We start from the raw sequence: 19,850 nt of genomic DNA on the forward strand, positions 1-19,850 counted from the left end.
CAAATTTTGAATTTTACTATTATTGTCATCACTCTTTGAGAGGCATTTTACTACCACAGGCTTCAGCTACCTGTTTGCCTTAGTTAATAGTGTCTGCACCAATATTAACTTTAATATTACGGGAGGTACAAATACCCCAGGATGATTTTTTTGGGGGGGGAAGGTACTAAGGATTGAAACCTGAAGCACACAGCCACAGCCCTTTTTATATTTTATTTTTTTAACAATGTTTAACAGTAGCTTTATTAAGTGAATGCTTGTAAGCATTCAATATTAAATTCAATTTACTTCATATTTGCAAGTACACTATTAACAATTCTTAAATATTTCAAATCAACCAACTTAGAAGTACAGGAAGCTTGCCCTCAACTCTTCTGAGGTGATGTGAAAAATGAAGGCAGCCTAGGACTTTAGTTCAAAATCTCTAACCAACAATCACTATATCATCACTGGTGAACTCATAGGAGAGAACTTCAAGGCTGAGAGGCGCAGGCCCCTTCCTGATCCTGCCTGATGCATCATAGTGTGACCCATGGCAAGGGCAGTAATAACCACCAAAATCTCCTGCATTTGCAATGGGTACATAACCAAGATGAGTACAAACGCCTATTAGGATAACCCATTCAGGTTTCTTCACTGCATCCAAATCCTGCTGTGGGTCCCGCCATTGGGACACTTCAATAGCAGCTTCCTGGTCAATCTCCTTCTTGGTTCTGTGGCGCACAAAGAGGGGTTTGCCTCTCCAGTTGAAAGCCATGTCCTTGGCTTCTGTAATATCGGATAACTTGATTTCAATTTTCTACATGGCCAATCCATCAGCAGAAGCACTCATGCTGGAAACAAACTGGGAGACAACATTCTTGGCGGCATATGCAACACCCACAGTAGCTGTTGCAGTCACCAAATAGGAGAAACCTTTTCTAGCCTGGCTGCTCTCTTTTGAAGACTTTGTGCTATCTAACACTTCGGAGTGATGATAGAGAAATCAGGCACTTTGACATCCGTGTGGGAATAACAAACAGAAGCAGGTACATTGAGGCCCACGCAGGCGACCAAAGGTCGGCCCAAGGCCTGGCCACTCAGCGACTCCTGGAACAGGAAGGGTTGCTTCACGTCCAGCTCAGGCGGCTCAGGGGATGGTGGGCATTGCGGTCTGCACCAGAGGTCGCAGTGCACCCACCACCCTGCGGGACATGGGCGACAGGACCGAACCTGAGCCTTATTTTTTCATTTTAAGAGAGTCTTGCTAAGTTGCTTAGGGTCTCACTAAGTTGCTGAAGCTGACCTAAAACTTGTGATCCTCTTGCCTCAGCTCCCTAGGTAGTGGGATTACAGGCATGAACCCCTGTGCACTATCTGGTCATAATTCTTCAATAATATAATAATCTCACACTTAGCCTGCCGCAGTCTGGCTGGGCACAAATGCCGCAGTCTGGCTGGGCACAAAATCACGAGCCACCACACAGCTTGTAGATTCAAACAGCAACTCTTTATTCCCGAACTCACACCAGCCATCTACAAACACGTTCTGGGGAAATCCACGTTCTCTGCCCAAATCCACGTTCTCTGCCCAAATCCACCTCCACTGGGCTTCTATCTCCAAAATATACTGTCTGAATCCCGTGAGAACTCAAGGAGAACTCAGGCAGCAGGATCGCCCTATTCCCAGCAGGAATAATCTTAAACCTTAAACCTGGAACCTAAACCGGGAACGCCCTAATCCGCCTTGGTCCTTGAGCAAGGTCACCTACATTCAATGTCACTGCAACATGGGGTACGCTGGCAAGGAAATTGTCATACCTACTTGGCTAATGGCTCCCAGCATCTCCCCCCTTCTGATTAATTAAACAACAAGCAATGTGGCTTAAGGACCGTGCCTGGTAGGTTGTCCAATTCAACATATGGTTCTTACCCGTCATCGGAAAACTGACCTTTAGGCGTCAGCCTCCTGTCTTAGGTTGATACCACTGCAATTGAATCATACCCGTCACTGACTACCGGTCCAGCATACAGCCATACTTGTGGATAGGTCTATGTACCAGTGGGGGGGGGGTGGTGAGGTTCTTTGCCTCACCTCTGTTGGCCCCCAAATTTGGCCTTGGTGCCAGTGGGGGAGTGAGGTTACTGTGGCTTAAGGACCGTGCCTGGTAGGTTGTCCAATTCAACATATGGTTCTTACCCGTCATCGGAAAACTGACCTTTAGGCGTCAGCCTCCTGTCTTAGGTTGATACCACTGCAATTGGATCATACCCGTCACTGACTACCGGTCCAGCATAAGCCATTCATTGGCCCCCAAATTTTAGACCATCACTAGCAGAAGGGAGGAGGATACAGAAATGCCATGACACCAAGCCAATTGACGGCTCCTTGGGAAAAATTGCATCACTGGTGACACCATCAGCAAAGATATGTCAGCACTACCACAATTAACATGGGGTGCGCTGGCAAGGAAATAAAAATTGCATCACTGGTTAATCACTGTCGCAGATGTAAGAATGGCCAAGCTGGAGCTCTGGATATCAGCTGTTATGGATTTGAGTCAAATCATCTTCTTTTGGATCTGTAGAAATTGTTTTAGTTAGTCTCTCTGGAATCCAAATGGGCTGCTGTTCTCCCTGTGGAAAAACACAAACAGAGCCCCGACTCCAGACAATCACTGGGTCAGGACCTTTCCATTGTCCTGTTAGAATATCTTTCCAAAGTACCTTAGGCTTATGTACATTTTTTGGATACATATGTCTTTCCGCAGCACTAAGTCCTGATGAATCCAAATTTAAAAAGTTTAGAGTAAAAAGGGTTATTTTAAGTTTATCTTTGGGGGATATATACCCCTTTCCAATTCCCTCTTTTTTGCTTTAATAAGTATATGTCTGTATCTAATAGTTGTCTTAGCTTCTTGCATTTTCTATCTGAAATACCTTTACTTGACATTTTCAACCATTTTCTATCTTATTTCTATCTTCTAGTTTTTTTTCTAAGGTTTGTATATTTACCCTTAGTTGCTTTTTTTTCCTCTTTGTTTTCTTGTTTCCTATTTTGTGGGTTTAAAATTATTGTCTTCCTACATTTTTTTTATCTTTCTACATCTTCTTTATCTTTTTTCTTTTTAACTTTCTATACTTCTGTCTTTAAAGTTTTTCACTTTAAATTTTTAATCTTCTTTATCTAAGTATCTTTTATCCTATTATCTTCCCATTTTTTTTAAAGTAATGCCTTTAAGATTAACTAGGCTTCGAATGATGCAATAAAGCAATCTTTTTTCCGCCATGAAGGTATCTCGACCACCTTCAATTTAACCTTTTAAAGCCTTTTAATTATCATCTATACTGTACTTTTAAATGTACTTTTTCACCACCTACAACTTCACTCTTTTAAATGAGGCTTAGATTTTGTTTAAATCGCTTCAATGTTAGTTTACATGGCTGCCCTTCAACCAAAGGCTTTTTTTTTTTTTAACTCCATTGAGAAGCTTTGTCTCAATCTGCCATGTACAAATACCTTTTTCTTCTTTCTTCCTTTCTCAAGCTTTTAAAGTAAGTCTAGTTTCCTCAAAATCTTTTTAAATGGCATTTTACAACTTTTTACTTTACCACACAGAGATTATCTCATCTAGAAACATTTCTTTCTCCTTTAACCTTTCATATTAAAATATATTTCCACATCTTGAATCTTTTTATATCTTTTTTAACTGTTAACCCTTTTTATAAATTTACATTCTGAAACAACTCTTATAAAATTTCTGATTTAGACAAATTACTCCACTTTAATAAGATGAAAGACTTTCATGTTTTTTATGATACTATAATACTATAATTGAAACCCAACTGAAAATTTTTCTACTCTTTGTATATAAATTACACATGATAGAATCTTAACACTTAGTAACCTTGTTTTAGCAAAGACGGACACAAAGCAATATTAAACCTTTTTTCCATTTACCAATTTATGAAAACACACATAATGTTTAAATATATTACCTTATGGAACTTAATAAGTAAAGAGTACTTGATCTTATATTTAGTGGTTGATATTTTAACACTTTAGCTTTGTAAATTAATTAGATGTCTGTAAATACCAAGATCTTAGACAAATGTAGTAAACAGAACTAGCCATCTCTTTCTTGAAGAAAAATCCTTCTACAGGATACCATGATGGTCCCATTGATATACTTAATAACTCGTCTTTAAAAAGCCATGGGCTACATTTTTGTATTGTATCAACATATGCCCTAATTGTTCTTGGTCTCACTGGGGTGCCTCCTTCCTCTAACAATTTCTCTTGCTCGGAGGCGAATAACTTCAAACCTTGAGTCAACCATTTTCCCCGGTTTGCCTGAGAAAGTTCTAGGAACAGGCAACTTGAAATAAAAACAAAATAAATCAAAACAAGAGCATATTGTTTTTTGAATTGGTCACCCATTCTTTCGCTCTACTTCAAGGGTGAGAAATTTCACTTACCTCTAAGCTTCAGAAGTTCCCCGCACGGGACGCCAAATGCCGCAGTCTGGCTGGGCACACAATCACGAGCCACCACACAGCTTGTAGATTCAAACAGCAACTCTTTATTCCCGAACTCACACCAGCCATCTACAAACACGTTCTGGGGAAATCCACGTTCTCTGCCCAAATCCACCTCCACTGGGCTTCTATCTCCAAAATATACTGTCTGAATCCCGTGAGAACTCAAGGGGGAACTCAGGCAGCAGGATACGCCCTATTCCCAGCAGGAATAATCTTAAACCTTAAACCTGGAACCTAAACCGGGAACGCCCTAATCCGCCTTGGTCCTTGAGCAAGGTCACCTGCATTCAATGTCACTGCAACATGGGGTACGCTGGCAAGGAAATTGTCATACCTACTTGGCTAATGGCTCCCAGCATTAGCCAACGGAAATGTTGTATTTGGTTAGTAAGTTAAGCTCTATTAGTCTCGAACGTTATATATTGTGTGAATTGTATAATAAATAAGTTCAGTGTCCAGAAATGAAATGTTTTTAATTGCAAAATTCAAACTCTCTCTCAAAGAACCTTTATGAATCATTTTAAAGCTGTAATGTTGCAAAACCTATCAACACCAATGTTTTTCATTGACCTCATGCTGTGCTGACTCGCTGCTGTTACGTGAATTAATTACATAAATGAAGGCCTGTTATGGTGTTTCCATGAAACTTGAGCTGAATCAAGTGCTTCAAAGACTTTCTAGGCTTTGTTTTCCCCTTTTCCACTTGGAGCCATCTCAATGATTTTTTATATAACCTTACTTTAGGCATTATGTAACATACAAAGGTGCTACTCATCACTTTAGCACAGCTCTTATAAGGGAAAATGCTACAATAAATTGCATGTAAGTTTTTATTGGCTGGATTTTTTACTTTTTTATTATGTTTTGCTGAGAAACTGGCATTCTTCCATTTATAATTATCATTACATAGCATCTCATTTTCCCATATTTGCCAATAGCACAAGCAAAGCCCTTTAACTCGACAGATAATAACTTAATACTGCTGGGTGCCGTGATGCAACGTCTGTAATCCCAGTGATTTCGGAGGCTGAAGCAGGAAGATCGTAAGTTTGAGGTCAGTCTCAGCAACTCAGTGAGACCCTGTCTCAAAACAAAAAAATAAATAAAAGGAACTGAGAGATGTAATTTGGTGGTAAAGCACCCCTGGGTTCAATACCCAGTACCAAAAACAAACAAACAAAACTTAATATCAATCTGTGTCAGCATAGATTTTTCTCCTGAAAAACTAATTATCCTTCATGTCCTGGGCTTTAGATTCTCACTGTGCTCTGCAAACAGATTAGTGTACTGGGAAGAGAGGAGGAGATGCTCGTTTCTTGCAGGTTATATACAGTAGGGGCACATGGCATAGGTTCAACATAGGCTTATTCATCCCTAAACTATCCAAATTTCATTAGTAAAAACACAGCTTAGTAACAACAACAACAGTATATTAAAGAAGATAGCAGTTTATTTCTCCCTTGTATAATAGTCCAGATATAAGCAGTCCATGGAAAATACTGCTGTTGGGTGTCAGAAATTCTGGCTTTTTCTCTATCGTTGCTCAAACATCCATATATTTGATTTCCATGTTTAGTCCAAGAGGCTCCAGCCATCACATTTCCAGTCCTTCTAGTGGAAAGTTTATATGAACCTTAGTTTCTGTGGCACTTAGGATGAAAAGGTTTATTTCTCATTGCATTGCTTCCTGCATGCTTCTCCTTTTTCTAAAGATTAGAAACATTTTAAGTGAAAGCTAAATGTTCTTTCTTACTGGTCCTCATCAGTTTGTCCCAACTTTATTGGTCATCAGTTTGGTTCCTGATTGTTTAATATATGACAATATAAAATTGCCACCTGATTTCTTCCTGGGCTTTTGCAGTATCTAAGAATAAATAAAACAAGAACACTTATTTCATTTCAGGAGTGCAGACCTCTCTGCTTTGGTAGAAGAAGCTTCTCTCTGCACTGAGATTGGAACTAGCAAGACTGATGAGGGAAATGGAAAAGGTACAATTCTCTCCACAATCTCTTAATTTAATGTATCACTTTGAATAGTTAAAACCACAAGTGTACTGGAAAATGACTATTTTCTAGGATCTATTTTCTGTGATAATAAAGCTTACGTTTTAAAATGAGACCTTTAGAAGCTGTTCTGGAATATTATATAACCTATGTTATTGACAGTATAATAATAGCAAAGTTAATCAGTGCCTCTCTAAAATCAACAGAATTATATCTTATCATACACAAGTGATTAAGTAGGGGCAGATAGGTCCATTCACTGTCTCCATCATGATTGTTCCACTTATCCATTCTGGAAGCACTCATCTAAAGTGTTATCTTCTTGCCTGTTAAAAAGCAACCTAAATTAGAGAGGTTAGAAACACATGCAAGAAGTGAAAATTGAGTAACTTTCCATATATTGAGTCTTTCTTTTCAAAATACAAAAATGGGCTGGCTAGCATGCATAAGGCCCTGAGGTCCATCCCAGCACCACAAAAACATAAACAAACCAAAATACATGTATTTATGTGCACTTTAATTCTGTAGTGCTCTCCTTTTATTCAAAAGATGTCCTTTTATATTTGTACTGTTCTTTCCATTTTTCTTTGGCTACCAAAAATCTTAGAGCTAAGTTTGTTTACAGTTATAGCAACACATGCTTTGCCTAGATGTGTCAACACACATCTTCATTATGAAGTCCCCAGGTGTTTTGTTTTGTGGTTAACTTTACGTTTCACTGATCTGAACTTCATTTATTATAAGCTACATTCCATGCCTTTTAGAAGTAGGTGATATATTAATAAGCAAAATAAGAATATCTTGTAAAATAAAAATCAGGTATACTACCCAAGAGCTGAATTGCCTTTCTGATGTATGTTTAGTAAATAAAATTAACAGACCCCAGCATATATATTGGGTTTCTATTAATAATTTTGTTTGGGTGTTGTCTTACATATAACAAATTCTGACATCCCTGTTTTGCTACAGTTTTCATTTCTAGCTACCTGGCCTTTAGGGACTTTGTACTAGTATCTTATGAAGCCAAAATCAATAATATTATCCAGATTCATTTGATATATTCAACAATGTATTTTATTTTACTTTTAGGTAAATATACTGTAGTATCTGAATAGAAAGTTTTATATTTTAAGTATAACTTGTTATCATGTAAATTGTCATATTAACATTCTAAACTAAGCCATGTTTAACGTTTAGCTCCTTTATTTCAGTTACTTGTGAATGGCCCCTAAACTTATAAAGAAATATAATCCTCATCTGATCCAGTATTGTGCTATTTTATATAATATAAAATATGTCATAATATTTTAACTTCTTAGTATCTAATTATGTTATGCAGTCTTAAATGGGATTCTACTATCCATCCCCAGTTAAATTTATTTGAAGTATCCTAAAAAAAAAAAAGTTCAGATTCTTCATAAACATCATTATTGAGTTGAATTAAACAGCACAAGAAAGTCCTACAAAGTGTTAACTGTTTTTGTATGGTAACTCTCCTTGGTCAGCACTGGATTAAAATCTAATAAGCAGGGATAGGGATGTAGCTCAGTGGTAGAGCACTTGCCTAGCATGTACGAGGCCTAGTACTGAAAAAAAAACAAACAAAAAATTGATGAGCAGAATATATCATGCTTGAATATTCTTCTGGAAAAGAGCTCATTTCGTTACTCATCTCCTCAGTTTTCCCTTGAAGCCTTGAACACCCTTCAAGACAAACTAATAATCTATGGTCAATGGACTCTATTGAGGTGTGTCTATTTGTGAATTTCTCCACAGGTCAACTCAAGATTAGTCATACTTTGTAGAAGCTTTCAAGAAAGTGAAACCATCTATGTCAGGAAAGGTAAGGAACACTCTTTAGCACCTAGAAAAGGGCATTAGAAGTGACAGCTATTCATGAACCATAAAATTCAATTTTACAGATAGTGTCTTCTAAACCATTTCTACTTTCTAAAGAAATTTCCTGGTATGTTTTGACCTGAAAATAAGCCACATTTGTCCTTCATGAGAGTGTTCTTGAGATTTTAATTTTGCATGTGTCTTGGGCACTGGTAGAACAGTTACTTGTGTGTGTTTTCACAATCTATCTTTGTTGTTGTTGTTGCTTTATTTTGAGTATTGGGTGTTTTGTCACTGAGCCTCATCCGTAGTCTTTTTTATTTATTTATTTAATTTTGAGACTGGGTCTCATTAAGTTGCTGAGGCTGACCTGGAATTTGCCGTCCCCGACTCAGCCTCCCAGATCGTTGGGATTACAGTCTGCACACACACACCTGGCCGCAATCTCAGAATTATTAATCAATCTCATTCAAGTATTATTTGACCTACTCCACCCTTTTTGACAGATGGTTTCTTATGTTCTTGGAGCTAGACTGTACTAAAACTAAGATGTAGAGATTTAGCTATACATTTAAAGGGAGTAAAATACTTTCACTAGAAGGTAGGAAGAGAGTTTAAAAATAAACACTCTGATTTTTCCTTACATAAATGCCAGGTTATACATATCTCCTACTGTAATCAGGCTTTCTATTTACAATAAGTTAAAATGGTTGCTATAAATGAAATTAGATTATTGTGGTGACTACTGAGGGTTGAAATAAAAATATCTAACCCTATTATTATTTGTTTACTTGGGATTCATAACTGTTTCCGGAATCTGCTTTAGCCATGAAAACCTGTTTGCTGGCTGTTAACTTCTTTTAAATCATTAACTATTTATCACCAAGTTTAGCCATTCTCATTATGATTATTGAGTCAAAGCAGTTGCATGAATTGAGATGCTGTGTTTCAGTGCCCTGTGGTCCACGTGTTGTGTTAGTTGACCTTCTTATCACTTTACTATAGTGAGTAGCCTGTTAAGGGTTTGGGCTGGTGTGGTATCTTGTGGGCACATGACTTTTTCAGCTGGAATAAGGAAGAACAGGCTTCACCTGGACTAGTCTTTCACCATGTCTGGAAAGCAAGTCTGCCTTGAATTCTCAGCATCTTGTGTACTAGGGAATTTGTTTTTTAACTGTAATTCCTTGAGTAAAATATAGTCTTATTAATTTTAATCAGAATCAGTTTTGCTGGTAATACTGTTGGCCCTTTACATTCTGATCAACAAGTGACTGTTATTGTCTAGGGATACTCGTTTCTTTGTCTCCATCCAGCAAAGAATTGAAGAACAGAACACAGAAATAGCAAGCGAGCATCAGGTTTATTGCAAAATCAACAGAAATAGATTTCCCTGAAGAGAAGGAGCCCCAGAGCTGGGAATCCAGTGGGGAAGTTTTGGCCTGTTCTTTTTATGGTCTCTGGAATGCCTCCTTTCCTTCTCTCCTCCCCTGTCCATATTCTCCTCAGTATTACTGTTTGGTGTCCCCTCTGTCTACGTGTGTGTTTTAGTATTTCTACCGGATCCCCTACTTAGGAGCACTAGTACAGAAGTGTCTGTCTGACTGGGTCCTCGCTTGTGTCCACGAGTGCTTTCATCAAGTAGGAAGTTGACCTCATCAGAAGACCCTCTCCATGCTCCTTTGTCTGGCTCTGCCCCCAACCTCCTCACTTTCCATCCTTCCCTGGCTGCCTAAGCCCTTCTGCATCTCCCTCAAGACTAGGGATATAATTGTCCTTGAGAAGATTTGATGGTATAATTTTTTTTTTATTTTAGTGGAAATTATTTTTTACTTTGGAACTGAGTTTTAGTTGTCAAATTGTTAGGACATATGACTTAGCTCCACATTTGTCACTCTTCAGCTCTAGCCTTACTTTTTACATTGAAATTTAATTCATATACAATAGTGTACAAGCTTAATTGTACCATTCCTTGAGTCTTGGACATTGTTACCAGCACTAGTGTCAAAGTACAGAACATTTCCATCAGTGCAGAAACTTCTGTGTTCTTTTGTAGACAAAACCCAACTCCATAACCAACCACTGATCTGATTCTGCCACCATACTCTCACTTTGCCTGTCTTAGACATTTTATAGATGGGATCGTAAAGCCAATTGCCGCAGTCCGGCTGGGCACAAATAACTGGGAGGTGACAAGCGACTTGAAGGTTGAAATGGGAACTACTTTATTGCGAGTGAACTCAGCGGGAACTGAGCGAGAACTCAAAGTAGCAGGCACCCAAGGTAGCAGGAGCCGCCTCTCTGCCGGACAGCAGAGGTACATATACTCAACTAATTACACACAGCTTAACTTAATTAACATCATCTAGATACAGCAGTCAGCCAATAAGGAATCCTCATCATCTTAATGGCTCGATGGCGTTACTTCACAAACCACTCCTTCTGGCAAAATGCCAGGCCCCATCTTGACTTGATTTGCATCCCCAACAGCCAATAGTCCTGTCTGGCTTCTTTCACTCAGTGTGATGTTCTGAGATTCTTCTTTGTTGTTCTGTTTTTCAGTAGTTGAGTCCATTCTGCTGCTGAGAAGTATGCCTTTGTATAAATATGCCTCAAGTTTTCTTATCCTTTCACCTACTAGTGGACGCTTGGGTTGTTTCCAGATGTGGCTTTTATGAATAAAGTTGCTGTGGATATTCTGTGCGCGCGGGCGCACACACACACACACACACACACACACTCCCTCTTTGTGTGAACACATGCTTTTATTTTCTTCAAGTATAAAAGTAGGCGAGGAATTGCTAGGTCATGTCGTGAGTGTATGTTTTTATACATACCCTTTAAAGTAAACTGATGGCCTGTATTCCACAGTGGCTGTTCCATTTTACATTTTTCAAGCATTCTAGTTGTTCCCCTTTCTCACTAACACTTGGATACAGTGAGTCTTTAATTTTAGCCATTTAGCCATTCTACTGAATGGAAATATCTAGTATTACATTGTGGTTTAAAATTCCATTTCCCTCTTGATTGAAATGTGGAGCATATTTTCACATGCTTATTGATCACTTGGATATTGTTGTGGTTTAGATGTGAGGTGTGAGACATGCATGAGACAATGTAAGATGGTATAGAGAAGAAATGATTGCATTATGAGAACCTTAACTCAATCAGTGAATAGCTCCCCTGATGGGATTAACCAAGTGGGAGCTGAAGGCGGGTGGAGTGTGGCTGGAGGAGGTGGGTCATTAGAGGTGCGCCTGTAGGGTATATATTTGTATCTGGAGAGTAAAAGTCTTTCTCTCTGCTTCCTGATCATCATCGTGAGCTGCTTCTCTCTACCACACCCTTCTGCCATTATGTTCTGCCTCATCTCAAGCCCTAAGGAATGAAGCCAGCTGCCTATGGACTGATACCTCTAATACTGTGAGCCCCCAAATCAACTTTTCCTCCTCTACAGTTGTTCTGGTAGAGTCTTTTCATCACAGCAGTGAAAAAGCTGACTGAAACAGGTATCTTATTTTATGTCCTCATCTTTTGCTCTTTTTAAATTTTTAAAAAATTGCTTCTTCCCTTATTATTGAATTTTAATATAAATTCTTATTTGTTCCTAGATTGAATTTCTTTTATCAAATATACATATTGAGGATATGTCCTCCTAATCTGTGATTTAGTATTTTATACATTAAAAGCACCTTTTGAAGAACAGGTGTTTTTTTTTAAATTTTTAAAAACAGGTGTTTTTTTTAAAATGATAAATTGACATATAGTCAATTTATCATTTATGTTTCTGTCTCCCCACCCTCCACTTTTTTTTTTTGGTACCAGGGATTGATGCCAGGGGTGCTTTACCACTGAGCTACATCCATAGCCCTTTATAATTTTTAGTTTGAGACAGGGTCTCACTAAATTGCTTAGAGTCTTGCTAAACTGCCAAGGTTGGCCTTGAACTTCCTATCTTACTGCCTCAGCCTCCTGAGTTGCTGGGATTACAGGCATGCACCACTATGCCTGACTATTGTTTATTTTTACTGTTTTGTGTATTTTTGTCATAAGAAATTTTGCCTATCCCAAGCTTGCAATTTTTTTTACTGTGTTTTCCTTCATTCTTCTTTGTAAGTATTGTAGTTTTAGCTTTCATATTGGAGTCTGTGATCCATTTTACAGTCCTCTCTCATTATGTGTGGGGAATTGGTTTCAGGACCCCCATGGATACCAAAATCATGGATACTTATGTCTTATGAATTGGCATAGTCTTTGCATATAACTCATTCAAGTCCTTCCATATATTCTAACTTGGTTTTAGATTATACATATTAACTAATACAACACACATGTCAATGTAAATAATTGTTAAACTGTATCATTTAGGGACTAATGAAAGGAGAAAATGTTTGTACATGTTCAGTATAGATGCACTTTTTTTTCTAGAATATTTTTTATCTTCAGTTGGTTGAATCCATGGATGAGGAATCTAAGGAAAAGAGATGGGGCATAATTTTTTTGTTTGTTTGATGTCAAGTAGGGATTGTAGTTATTTTTTATCCATGCAGTATTTACTCTGGCTCTGGTTATTAAAAAGTTTCTATCCTCTTGAAAGACAATTGATTGTATGTGCATGAATTTTTATCACTCTATTCTGTTCATTCATCTTTATATCTATTCTTAATGCTACTGTGTCCTTTTGCCATTATGCTGATGATTACAGAATCAGATAACATAAGTGCTCTAAATTTGTATCCCCCTCCTGTTTTTTTTTTGTTTTGTTTTGTTTATTTTATTTTTGGCCCTTTGCATTTTCATTAAACATTTAATTAAACATTTACAATCAGCATATCAATTAATACAGAAAAAAGCCTGCTGTTTTGGTCATATAATGAACACTTGTAGTCCCAGCTACTTGGAAGGCTGATACAGGAGGCTGGCCTGGGCAATTTATCACGAACATGTCTTAAAATAAAATTTAAAAGAAGATCTGGGATGTAGCTCAGTGGTAGAATTCAATCCTTAGTACTGGGGTGGAGGGTAGGTCTGGTGGGTGATGGACTCTTGACTGGGATTGCATTGACCCTGTAGGTCATGTGGCAGAATTTAGGAACATCCCCTTGGAAGGATACATGTATGTCCTAGGGAAACAACTTTATTCCATTATATTTTTGTAATATCTTTGAGGGTCATGTCTTTACACTTTACATATTTAATTTCTGAAAAAAATATGAATAAGGAGCTATTATTTGGTTTTTTGGTAATGACATAATACTAATTTTTAAAATTTATTTACAGTACAATGCATTTTGACATATTGTACACAAATGGATCACAGCTTCTCATTCCTGTGGCTGTACATGGTGCAGAGTCACTCCAGTAATGTAATCATACATGTATATAGGGTAATAGTGTCTGTCTCATTCTACCCTTCCTATCCCCACAGCCCCACCCCTCCCTCACTCACCTCTACACAAACCAAAGTTCTTTCATTCTTCCCTATCCCCCATCCCACTATGGATCAGCATCTGCTAATCAGAGACAACATTCAGCTTTTGGTGTTTTGGGATTGGCTTTATTTCACTTAGCATGATATTCTCTAGTTCCATCCATTCACCTACAAATGCCACAATTTCATTCCTCTTAAAGGCTAAGTGATATTCCATTGTGTATATGAACCATGTTTTCTTTATCCATTCATCTGTTGAAGGGCATCTAGGTTGGTTCCATAGTTTAGCTATTGTGAATTGAGCTGCTACATCGATGTGGCTGCTAATTTTTAATAAATATTATAAAGCAGACTACCAAGCTGACTCTGTGTTAGATCTTTCAAAAAATAAGGAATAATGTCAAGGTCAAGAGACTTTTTTCCTTTCTTGGCATACCATAAACAAAACATGCTTAAGCTATCTTTACTTTGTCATCTAGCTTTGATGGTAAGAAACAGAGGCCCTATTTTATTTTATTTCAGAGTTAGTTCAGTGTTTCACTAATACGTTTTATGTCCGCTTTTGAAGCTGAAAGGTACTTGAAAAGTTTAAGTTTACCTCTTCCAGGAAATGATTTTGTGTTTTGTATGGGCTTTTTCCCTGCTCTCAGTTTGTCAGGGCTGCTATATCAAAAATACCATAGCTAGATGGCTTATAAACAACACACATTTATTTCTTCTGGAGTCTAAGAAGGCCAAGATTAAGGTTAAATTGCTGGGGCTTTCCTTAATTTGCAATCCTCCTGCCTCAGCCTCCCGAGCTGCTGGTTATTAAAAACACATTTACAAGTGTGTGCTACCATGTCTGAAGTGGAATTTTATTTTTAATACAGATTTTTAAAGGGCCTGAAAACAAACAAATCATACTGCAGTTATTTCCTTGGGATAAATATATTGGAGGGGAATTGCCACCCAGCATTTAAAGGTCAATGTAACCTCAGTGAAATTTTGCTACACACCTGCCAGAATGACCAAAATTGAAAAGAGTGGCAGCACCAGACAGTGGTAAGGATATGAAGTAACTAGAAGTCTCATACATCATTGCTTATAAACACAAATGGTACAAGTACAATGGAAAACATTCTGGCAATGTCTTGGAAATGTAAATATACATTAAGAAGCCTTTGCTTTTGCCTGTGTTTCCATCTGGAATCATGATAGTTTAGATTGTGCTTGCTTTACTAATTAGATATAGGCATAAGAATCTCTTGGTTGATTTTTTCAAGGCAAAGTTTAGTGGACAACAGTGAGAGGCATGGACATTCCCTGAGGTGGAGCCCATGTAGGATCTAGATACAGGGAGGTGAGTTGGGCTCTCACAGACTAAGGGGCTTGAACAACAGAATTTGTATATTCTCACAATTCTGGAGACCATGTCTGAGGTCAAGATGTTATCAGAATTGGTTTTGCTGTGGCCTCTGCCCTTGCAGATGGCTTCTTCTCCTGTGTCTTCATGTGGACTTCCCTCTGTGCACATCTATGTCTTAACTTCCTTTTTCTTACAAAGACACCAGTCATTTGTGTTAGGGCCTGCCTATGTAAACTTATTTTACCTTAATAACCCCCTTAAGGACCCTGTCTCCAAATACAGACACACTCTGAGGTCTTGGGGTTAGGATTTCAACCTACACATCTGAGGGGAACACTCCTCAAAATACAACCAACTGTGATCAGGTCTATATTCTGTTTTCTCCCCTTCTCTCAGGGTCAAATTATGTAGGGAAGCTCTGCATCGCTCCCTCAGCCAGTGACATATCCAGCAGCTGGCTTGGAGAAGTCCAGCCATCAAGCCAGCAGAAAAGACCACCTGCCCTGAGGTGTTCAGTTTCAGCTTGACACAGATGTGGTCTCATGTAAGCATTTGATTTTGAAATTAATGAAGTCAATCTAGAGCTGAAGATTCTTCTCATCTGGATGACCTTGTGGGAAAATTCCCTACTTTAAGACAAAGAAATTTTTAAAACTGCCAAAATAATACTTTATTCAAATAAATTTTTTATTTTAAACCATCTTGACCATACACAAAAGTTACAAAGAAATTTTTTCCTTGAGAGTAAGTGGCCAATCTCATGTCCCCTCATTCCCAAATACATTCATGTAGATTTCCTACACACCAGGATATTCTGCATAACCAACCATCAAATTCAGGAAATTAACATTGACACCTTGCTATCTCATTTTCGGGCCCCATTCGAGTTTCTCCAGCTGTCCTAATGAGAAGCCATATAGCAAAAGAATCCAGTTTAGAATTAAAATTAGCCATTCCAGTGAGTTGCTGAGGCTGTTCGGGCCCCTTGTGATGTGGAAGAATTCTTCTGGATTCTCTTTTGGCCTATGACTTTTGAAGGTCATAGGCCAATTACTTTGCAGAATGCCTGCAGTGTGCACTTCTGTGATGTTTTCTCCTGATTGGACTCAAATTATGCATCTTTATGAGGATTATTTTGAAGTAATGCGTGTTTCCTGTGTCTTGTCAGGTGACTTGATCTGTTCCTGCACTCTGATCCATTGATTCAGGTGCTTCTGCCAGATTTCTTATACTATAGGGTTATATTTTACCCATTTAGTGTTGCTTACAATATATTCTGAGGCTGTAATACATATGGGTTGGGATAACTAATTTTCTTCTGAGTTTTTATTCCACTTCATTCTACAAAACATTTTAGGCAACTTTTAAGAACATAATTGCTAAAATGGAGAAAATATGAATAAAGAAAAGCAAATCAGGGTTACAAAGGTCAATAAGGAACAGTCCTTTTTTTGAGGATGAAGAATACAGATATCTAGACAGAGTATTCAATACTCAATGAAAGGGTACTATAGAACCCCAGAAGAAACAGCACCAGAAAGAAAAAAACGAATAAGCCAGGAAACCAGGATCATGTAAAAGAGATAGATGATTAAGAATGAAGGGAGCTGGGTGTGGAGGCGCACGCCTGTAATCCCAGTGGCACAGAAGGCTGAGGCAGGAGGATAGTGAGTTCAAAGCCAGCCTCAGCAAATAAGTGAGGCCCTAAGCAACTCAGTGAGACCCTGTCTCTAAATAAAATATTAAAAAGGGCTGGGGATGTGGCTCAGTGGTGAAGCGCCCCTGGATTCAATCCCTGGTACCGGGAAAAAAAAAAAAAAGACTGAAGGGAAAATCAGAAGTACATGCCAGAATGTCTTAAGTAGTATTAAATTTGAATAACAAATTTTACTCTGTGGTTGGTATCATCCAGATCAAAATACAGACTGGCTTACCAAAGATAAAGCCAAAATCTTCCTGACAAGTGAATGTTAGGTCTAAGTAGCAAATTTCTGGTAGTTTTGCTTAGTCTAGACATAGATGTAGAGTGCATAAGGGATTAAATGCGTTGGATTACCTAATTTTCATGTCCAACAGTTCTGCAAATCAGCAGTTGTGCAGCTTGAACCGCAGGCAGTTATTGGGCAGAAAAAGGACCAGTTAATGTCACAATGGATATTGCCAGCACTTTTCCAAATTCAAGAGAAGATAATTTTTGAGCATGCTCTGTGTGCTACTAGACACTGTTACGTGTTTTATGTAATGCTCCCGACTCATATAAAGGATCATACAGCATCATCTGCGTTTTATCAAAAACACAAGGTTGAGCTAGTTCAAGGTGACTTGCTAATCCAAGAGCAATCTAAATTCTAGTCTTCAGCTGTTTAACCTTTCTCTTGTGAAAAAGACCCAATCCTGTGTTCAGAAATATCTGGAACTATATCTGCTATTCTAGCATTATCAAAGCTTCATTATCAAAGCATTTGTGTGTGTGTGTGTGTGTGTGCAAGCACCTCTGATATAATGGTAAATGAACTCAGAACTTCCTGCCAAGTTTGGTATGTGTGGCAGACACAACTAATTGTCCCACAATACCCATTCTTCCTTCTCCCTTTTGGTGTGAAGGGATTTGATTGCTAGAAGAGTAATGAAGGTCTGGCTGGTGTGATGCGCACAGGCGCAATGCATGAAGCTTTTGGTCATGTGCTTAAAGTCTGTTGAGGAGAATTGACTGGGCCAGTGGCTCATTATGCTGGTAATTCCAGCGACTTGGGAGGCTGAGGCAGGAGGATCACAAGTTTAAGGCCAGCTGGGTCAACTTGATGAAACCTTGTCTTAAAAAAGAGAGAGATCTGGGAATGCAGCTCAGTGGTAGACACCCCTGGTCTCAATCCCCAGTGCCTACAAAAATAGAGTTGGACTATAAATCAGAGTCATTAACGTGGAGCAGCACTCATCGATCATAACCCATAAGCAAAGGCTCTGAGTGTGTTGTTAAAAAGTCACAGAGCAAAACTGGACTCAACCTAACCCAAACATCCATCAAAAGTGGGATGGATCAATGTGATGTTTTCCTGCCCTAGAATATGACCCAGCAATGACAGACTGTACGCAACATCAGAGTTGATGCTCACCAGTGCTGAAAAGAAGCCAGACCCCAGGATCATCCTGTATGAGTCTACTTAATAATACAGACGGTCCCCAGCTTAAGATTTTTCAAATTTTCCATGCTGTGAAAATGACACACATTCAATAGAAACCATACTTCGATTTTTGAATTTTAATCTCTTCTTGGCCAACCGATAGTGGACAGTACTCTCCTAGGATGCTGGAAGCAGCAGTGAGCCACAGCTCCCAGTCAGGCCAGCTATCACCAAAGTAAACAAGCAGTACTCTACAGTGTCCTATCCTGCTAAGCCAACATGTTTAGTAAGTTAAGTGTATTAAATGTATTTCCTATCTCTATTTTCAATTTCAGGTGTATTTCTTGGGATAAAACCCCATCATAAGTGAAAGAACATCATCTGTATACATTCCAAGAAGGCAGAAAACTAATCATCACCATTAGAAACCAGGTGGATGGTTATTTTTGGAAGGGAGCACATGTGAAATGGCTCCTGGAGTACTGGCTGCACTTTCCTGATCAGTGATGGTTGGACTTGCATGCTTCCTTCATGAGAGTTCTTGGTGCCAGAGGCTCATCTGTGCTCTTTTCTGCAAGTATGTTCTGTAGCATTTAAAAAAAGGTAAAAAACTGAAGCCAGGTATGGTAGTATGTACAACTCTTGATTCTTCCACTGATTTTGAAAAAAGAGTCAAAAGTGACAGGAATGTCCGAGTTGAAATTTTAGGTTTCTTAAAAGTAAAGAACACTACAAAGCACGTTAGAGGCTAAACTAGGCAGCATTCCTCCCCCTTCCCTCCACCCCCAGTGTCAGGCATGCTATTATATTATCCTGCACCTTGATAGCAGTGAGAAAATGAGGTCGGGGGAGCAAGCAGTGGTTGGATGTTGTTAATTGGATTGGCCTGCTTCAAATGCCATTCTCTCTTCATGGGCAAACTCCATTTGTGAACATGAACTTCAAAGACTTATGCATCCTGCAAGGTTACCTGGGTAAATGTCACCTTCTGGAATGTTCTTTAGATAGCATGTGACAATGTGCAATCTGCTCCGTCTTCCAAGTAAGCCTTGCCCCTGACGGGAAAAAGGAATGACACAGCAAGGTTTGTTCCAGAGAACTCTTCCTTAGAAGTGAAACTAAAAAATCCATGTGACATCACAGTCATTCAGTCTTCCAAGTCCACAGTGTCAGGATGGGAAAACCAGATGGACTTCAGGAGCTTTCCTCCACCTCCATCTGCACAGCTGCTCTGCTTTCACATCCACGTCACCCAGGTAGAGATCTTCAGTACTATTGATTGGTCCTCAGTCACCGATTATTTAGAAATGTTCCTGAAATCCATCCCCTTGGTTCTCACAGCACCACCCTAGCATAGGCTGTCACCACCTTTCACGACTCCCACTGTGGCTCCCAGCTCATCTCAGCCAGTCTCCTGCACACTGACATCAGGTTGCCTTTCCTAAATATAAACGGATGATGTCACTGTCTCCTGAATAGCCCTCAGCGTCTTGAGTTCATCATCTGATGGCACATGGACTTTGTAACCGCCATCAGCCCACCTTTGGCACCTGTCCCTCCTCCTTCCTTGACTAGATTTATTGCCTTT

The 19,850-nt window shown here is 38.8% G+C and overlaps 1 long non-coding RNA gene and 1 pseudogene across 1 annotated transcript; one reads left to right on the plus strand and one right to left on the minus strand.

Annotated features, from left to right (window-relative positions):
• Positions 1–424: 424 nt before the first annotated feature.
• LOC139707794 (cytochrome b-c1 complex subunit Rieske, mitochondrial pseudogene) lies at positions 425–10,936 on the minus strand (annotated as a pseudogene).
• A 581-nt stretch (positions 10,937–11,517) lies between these two features.
• Positions 11,518–18,883, plus strand: LOC139707834 (uncharacterized). The gene is made up of 3 exons (XR_011709260.1): positions 11,518–11,870; positions 15,537–15,684; positions 18,598–18,883. It is a non-coding gene; the product is annotated as an uncharacterized lncRNA (long non-coding RNA).
• The last annotated feature ends 967 nt before the right edge of the window (positions 18,884–19,850 follow it).

This window comes from Marmota flaviventris, chromosome 12 (assembly GCF_047511675.1).
Source record: "Marmota flaviventris isolate mMarFla1 chromosome 12, mMarFla1.hap1, whole genome shotgun sequence".
NCBI lineage: Eukaryota > Metazoa > Chordata > Mammalia > Rodentia > Sciuridae > Marmota > Marmota flaviventris.